This window comes from Astatotilapia calliptera, chromosome 5 (genome assembly GCF_900246225.1).
Source record: "Astatotilapia calliptera chromosome 5, fAstCal1.2, whole genome shotgun sequence".
Taxonomy (NCBI): Eukaryota; Metazoa; Chordata; class Actinopteri; order Cichliformes; family Cichlidae; genus Astatotilapia; species Astatotilapia calliptera.
Genome location: NC_039306.1, coordinates 621,511 through 628,509, shown reverse-complemented (window position 1 = coordinate 628,509; position 6,999 = coordinate 621,511). Strand labels below are relative to the sequence as shown.

Genomic DNA, 6,999 nt, shown 5'->3' with positions numbered 1-6,999 from the left:
TGAAGGTAAAATCACGTGGCTACAAACGGTTAAACATTGATGCATTTTATTGATCCGTTTTAGATTTGAAGCGTCAGGGCGGGAAACCGGCTGCACGAGAGGTATAAAGATCCGACATCTAAACATAAAACTGGAGAAAATGTCGTTTTTATTTCTGTGCTGATAAAATAACACCACAAGAGGGCGCTGCAGCGTGTCAGCCCAGGTGTGTTTACTGACACCGAGTGCTGTGGGAAAAACCACGATCCAAGGTTGACGGGTGAAAAAATGTGACATGCGTGCTGGAAAATATTTTAACTCTGGCAGAGATTTATTTATAATATATTTAAGTGTTTAAACTAGTGTTTATGGCTTTAAGTTTCATTTTTGTGTCATTTTAAGTCTTTAAGTCTGTTGTCCCTCTTTGTTGACGCCAAATCATTTTTAATTCAACCAAACCCTGAGTTTGTTTGTCTCTGTCCGTTTTTTGTTGGGTTTTTGAGTCTTTCTTAATGTTTTTGACTCATTTTGCATTTTTTCCTCTAACTGGCCTCCTTGGGCTCATTGTTCCTGTCTCATAAAGCCTCTTCAGACTGAGCTCGTGGACCGGGGGCCTTGGCCCTGTGTAATCTAGTGTGATAGCCAGAGGGGTGTGATTCATGGTGGCAGATATTAACTGAATTCTGGGAAAGAAATACTTTTTGCTGCATATTGCAAGTTATTAATTTTATTTTAAAGCTCGAACAGTATCTTTTCTAAAAACCGGATTTGCCATTATGTAGTTCTGCACTTTTATTGCTTTTCTTGTTGTTTAGAGTTTTGAAGCCGTTTGCTTTTCTTTCCGGTCAGTTTGCGTCTGTTTGTATTAATATTGCGTCGTATTTATTTTAGAATATTAAAGTGTTTTTGGTTGTTTTGAGAATTTATCTCTGTGTTTTTACTGGCTTGTGTCGTTGCGTTGTTTTCAGTGCATCAGTAATTAAACCCCTTCAGGCGCTGCCCGTCAGTGTGGATGGCAGATAAAAACCACAGACTCCAATCACTGTGAAATGTGGACGTCGAACGTTCCGAGTTGCACGTGAAGGCAGCACGTTCAGGGCGGGTGGGTTGAGGGTGCAGGAGTGGCTCAGCCTCCAGCCCGCACGCGCTCAGTGTGTTTATAACGTGTGAAGCCTTCAGGTGACCCGTCCGGTACCCGCTGCATCACCACCGGGATCTGCGGCGGCTCTGCGGAAGCGGAATAAAGTGAGACGGAGACAGATCCACGCACACAGAGAGACTTCTGCTCGGTGAGTTTGTGAAAGTTTCATTCTGCGTGTGGATGCGCTGCTGCTGTCTCAGGAGGAAAGCTTTTTTTAAGTGTGTGTTTTTAATTTTTACTGTTCTTATGATTTATTCCTGATGCATCGGTGACGTGTTTGGTCCACAGAGGACACGTGTGTTAAGAGGAGACTCATCCTCCCGTGTCTCCGCTCAGGAGGTTTGTGGGAAGTTTCCAGCAGATTTTAAGCTGATGAAAAGGTTTAATTTAATCTCATTCAGTCCCGGCAGGACTAACGACACCCGTTTAGAAGGTACAGTTCTGCTTATATAAATATCTTCTGGTGATGTGAGGAATCCTTGATGGGGAGGTTTCAGGCTGGGCACTGTGGAGGAGTTGTGCTGGTGCCTGAGGTGGCCTTAGTGCCCACAGAGGAAGAGTATTTTTGTCACTGGGGAAGTTTATAGGGTTTTGTTGGCATTTTGGTGGCAGCTGAGGAGGATCCAGGGAATTTTCATGGTCAGCGAGGACACCCCGTCTTGTGTCTTTGTTGGAGCTTTGGCCACTGAGGGTTGCAGAGTAGGAGCTACAGCCCATCATACAGGTTCGATGTGTCTTCTGGATGACTTTGCAAAGTGTAAAAATTGCAGACATAATTTATGGACTCTTCACTTTATTTTTACTAAGAAAGAGAGAATTTTAAGCCCGAGGCAGAGTTACTGCAGACTGAAAGTGGAAAAACTGAGACATGTTGTTGAAACTTCTTATTTCTGCTCAGCAGGCTGTTCTCCACCTGCTGGATGACTCATTACATATGAATGAGCTTCTCTTTACACTTAAAAACATCATTTAATGTCCATGAATTAACATGAGTGTGACAGCTCTGAGTTAGAAGCTTTTAGGGCTAAACTAAAGGAGCCCACAGGAGTTTTTCATGGACATTCGAGCTGTGAGTGGCCCTGTGAGCATGTTTGAGGCACCTGCAGCCGAGGCTGTTAGAGGCAGAACCACAGAAGGATCTGACGGTACAGTGGCTCCGTGTCTCTGCCGTGGGTAAACCTCCCCCCATTGTCCCGGCCTTTCCTGTTATGGACTTCACCCCCTCCTCTGCTGTACAGTGTGACCGTGGGGCTGCTGCTTCCTGTCCTCTGTGTGTGTTTGTTGTTTCCTGGCTGCTTTGTGTCATTGTGTCGCCTCTCAAACTGCAGCGCTGCTGCTGTGCAGATATCAGACACCTGTGTGCTCTGCGTGGGAGCTCGCTCTGTGACACATGACCTGCAGCGTGTCAGTGACAGACTGAAAACGCGACATTTCAGTTTTCTGGTTTTTATATTCTGTCCTGAAACGATGTGATTAGAGAAAATGATCTGTTCACTATTTTGTTTTTTTTGTGCATTAAAATGCAAAAATTCTCTGATGTGTTGATTTGAGTGTTTTCTGCTTCGTTTGGTCGTCGGACTCTTTGCTGTGGGAACTCGGTGTTTGTCTGGCTTCCACAATAAGACGTCATCAGCTCATTCTACTGAGTCACCTATTCATTCCTTATTTATACCAATGGAGTCGGTCCTGAAACCAAATCAAACTGAAGGTGAATAATTCTCAGCAACAATAAATCCGAATAGACCCAACGATCATTGGACCTTAAGCAAACATGCAGACTGACCACCGACCAGAAGAGGAAACAGCTGCATGATAATCTGTTAATGAACTTAATTAAGAAGCTGAACATCACAAGGCTTTGCTCTGCAACAGGTAAGTCACCTGCAGAGACCTCAAAACCCCCAAAGTCCTCAGTGATGATGGGACGCAAGCGCTGACCTTTGTCCAAAGTTTTCAGGGGGACAGAGAGAATCAGGGGACAAAAAACTATTTGGACTTTTTTCTAGAAAAAGTTTAATAACTATCCCCCAAAAATCAAATCAAGTTCGGGTTTCTTTTGTGGGCCACGAGTCTGAGGTGACCAGAACAACACAAAAGCTGGTGGAGACGGATGCAGGGCTGAAGGAAGACGTGCACTGGCTTTGGTGTCCTTCTAGTTTCCAGTGTTTTAATGCATTTCCTTCACTCCTTCATATTTTTAAAAGAGGCTGACATTGAGATTAGTTGGGGGATTAAACTGTGAAGACTCTTGACTTCAGAAGGAAGAAATCTAAGTGGCCTAAAAATGAGCACAAATAACTTGTTTCTGCAAAATTAATTGGTTTAATTTAAAGGAAACTTGAGGAAGAGCCCTTTAAATCTGCAGGTTCGCTGAATCTGTGAAGCTCCTGAGTGGAGCCCGTTGAAGCTACTTGACTCCCTCTCGGTCAGGAGAGGGTTTTACTCTGTTTGTATCAAGCTGGCTGCTGAGTGAAAGGAGAGAAAACGAGGAAAAGCTCATGTCAGCGTGAGGCGTGGAGGAAAACTGACAGCAGGTTTTGGCCCAGAGATGGAGATCGGCGAGCACGCAGCGGGCTTTTTGCTCGTGTTCTTAAAAGCCGAGTCAAGCTCCATGAGTTGAATCAACAACGGCTCCTGATAAGTCTTATCTGATGGCTGCCGGCCAAAGAGCAGTGAAGTTCAAAGCTGGGCTGCAGCACTTAGGAAGAGCCTCACTTTCACTCGTGGTTGGAGTTTTTTGTTTTCGTCAGTCTGGAACATTTAAAATGAGCAGCAGAGAAACATCCAGAGACAAACAGGCAGACGCACTGATCCCAGCGGGCACTCGAATGACAAAGCAAGATGTCATCCGTGCACGTTACAGCACAGCGTGGAGAGCAGAGGAGAAAATCACAGTATTAGTGCAACCTGCAGCTGGTTAGTGAAAGTTACACATGTCAGGCTGCTGGGGGCTGAGTCAGCATCACCCAGAACTGAAACAGCACTTATTCCAGACTGTCCTGTCCTCAAATATCCTGAATTTATCTCTCTTACAGTTTGTTGAACTTTAAACATAATTAAAATGAAAAAAGTCCGAAAAGGCGAGGCCGAACTCTGACCTCAGGTAGCTGCCAACACGCGCGGAGACAAAGACGACCATTAATAATCCTTCCACAGGGTGACCTCCAGAAACCTGTTTAGAAATGAGAAAACCACATGAAGGGTTTCATCCTGCATGGATGCTTCTTTCTGTTGCCTCTAACTTTTCCACGTCTGGGAATCATGTGAGCAGATCTTCTTGCTTTCACGGCGTGACAGGATGCAGCGTCCTGCGCTCTTGCTGCTGGACTGAAGGTGTAATCTGTCAAAGCATCCGTGCTGCGCGGTGCTTTCCGTGGTTGAAGCGGGCGTTCCGATCCTTTCTGTGTTTGATGCTGAAAATCAGTTTCTGATCCATCAGGTGTGTGTGTGTGTGTGTGTGTGTGTGTGTGTGTGTGTGTGTGTGTGTGTGTGTGTGTGTGTGTGTGTGCTTTTGTACATGCTGGTGTGTGTACTGTTGCACTGAGGCTGCCTCGCTGCAGTTTGGTATCAGCGTCTGTGCTCCTGAGCCTGCGGTGGGAACAAACTCATCAAAGCTGCACCAGGTGTCCTCCTCCCTGCATTATATCCCTCCTGCGTCTCCTCATTACCTGCAAAGTGTTCTTTACTTTTGGTGCTGAAAGTTTCATGTGGATCTCCTGAACGTCTAAAGTTCAAAGGACTCAAAAACGCTGGAGCAAAATGACTCGAGTTAAAGAGTTAAAGAGTCAAAGAGCGCCAAAGCTCAACTTTGAGGGCCTGAAAGGCAAAAATATACAAAATATACATGGTAATATGTTTCACATGGCTTCGTTCAACAAAATAGTAAATTTATTGTATGCAAAATAAATCGGCTGCTCCCGAGGGAGGCAGGTGGGACGTTTCTCAGATGTGGGATAATCCACATGTGTATTTGCTGTACTTGTAGCTACATTATGTTTAATGTTTTGGCTGCTGTATCAGAGGAATTTGGGGGCTAAATAAAGTTTATCTTCTCCTAAATTGTCCGAGAACCTGAGGGACTAAGAGGGAGTTTCCATCCACATTTCTCAGCACTCCCGATGCTTCTGTCTTATTTTTCCCTGCGATAACGTCAACGTGTCCTCTGAGGATGGAAAAAGTTTACGAGCCACGTAGCGAAAAGGCAACGTCGCTCATCCAGACTCGACGCGCGATGTCAGCTCCTCCATTAAAAGTGATGGAAAGTCTCCTTTTGTCCGCGGCCCGGCTCGGCCTCAAAGAACCAGACTCACCGGCCCTCGAGTCCTAACTCACTGTAACGGCCCACGTTAGTCTTCATCCCGAGAGGGGGAGGTGATGAGATGTTTATGCACGGAGCAGGTCGAAGGTCAAATGAAAGCTTTGTGTAGATTTGCATTTTGTTATCGTGCAGTTGTGTTTGCAAATTAGAAAGTCTGTCTGTGCCAGTCAAAGCGTGAGCGCACACACATAATTATTATAGTTATTTATTATTATTTAAAGTGATTTAATGAGTCATATTTACCTGGAGACTGACTTCAGCTTTAAGTAAACTCAATATTTCTGCAGTTTTGACTTCGATGTGTCAAAAGAAGCAAATTAAAGATTTAATCTTTGGCTCCAGGAACTCGAGAACCTGTCGCTGTTCATGTGGACGAGAACTGGGGCGGCGATTAATCATAAAGCAGACAGAGGGCAGCTCCTTGTGTAACGTACACAAGTCATGCAGGAATATTATTTCTTAATCAGACGGATGATAAAGCAACATGAAGTGTTACACCCTGATCCAGCTGCACTCGCTCTGCTAATGAATGAAATAAGTGACATGAATTTTTCTCTCTTATTGTACTTTATTAAAGAAGTCCAAGCTTCCCACCACGTGGCCTCCATGGACCCACGCGCACGAAGTCCTGTCCGCACTTTATGTCTGTATTTGTCGCTGAGCTGTAGTTTGATTATTCCCAAAGCAAGAGTCGGAATGATCCCATAAAGTTCCCTGATCAGGTTTTCATTCGTTTGTGCCAATCCCAGCAGCTCCTGATGTTTGTGTCACCGGCCGTCCTAACGAGGTGTTTCTGACGTCTGTCTCTGCAGCGGCCTCCACGTCTGTGCAGCGCCGGCTGGATTCTTTCTTTCTGTTGTAGTTCTGCTTAAAAGTAGTAGTTCTGACTTTCCATTTCTCCTCACCTTTATCACTTTTCTTTCTTTTATATTTTTCTGCCCCGCCCTGGTTAGTTTTGCCTGTGCTGTCTCACCTCTGACAACTCCAGGCCTCGAGGGCCGGTGTCCTGCAGGTTTTAGATCTCACCTTGGGTCAACACACCTGAATCACATGATTAGTTCGTTACCAGGCCTCTGGAGAACTGCAGGAGCTAATTTAGCCATTTAAATCAGCTGTGTTGGTTCAAGGACACATCTAAAGCCTGCAGGGACACCGGCCCTCGAGGCCTGGAGTTGCCCACCCCTGTCCTAAACCAAACCAGCCCCGTGGTGTTCAGCACCAGTGAGTGAAAATAAAATAAAATGTGCAACACAAAGCTCTCACCGCCACACTAACTTTGATCTCTGACTCACCGATCATCCTCATTTAGACTTTGTGCTTCTCTTGGAGCCGTTAGCGCTCGTTAGCAGCACTGACGAGGCTAACAACCAGAGAAACTGAACCCGCCACACAGGGCAGCACATGTGTGGCTTGAAGGCAATAAGACTTTTGGTTAATATTGAGATGATGATTATTTCAGAAAATTACCCAGACTTGTAAAAATTGTGCATTTATTAAGTTTAAAAAGAAGAAATGAGTTTTCCGAAGGAGGTGAAGTAAATAAACTAACCCTGCCTCCGCC

The 6,999-nt window shown here is 45.1% G+C and overlaps 1 protein-coding gene across 2 annotated transcripts in view; it reads left to right on the top strand.

The window, feature by feature from the left end:
- Window positions 1-1,076: 1,076 nt before the first annotated feature.
- Window positions 1,077-6,999, top strand: part of LOC113021792 (semaphorin-3D) — a 108,874-nt gene continuing 102,951 nt past the window's right edge. Inside the window, exon 1 of one of the 2 annotated variants that reach the window (XM_026166532.1) lies at window positions 1,077-1,268. The gene's annotated coding sequence lies outside the window, so the exon portion shown is untranslated. The remainder of the gene's footprint in view (window positions 1,269-6,999) is intronic. The other variant, XM_026166529.1, reaches the window with a different exon arrangement.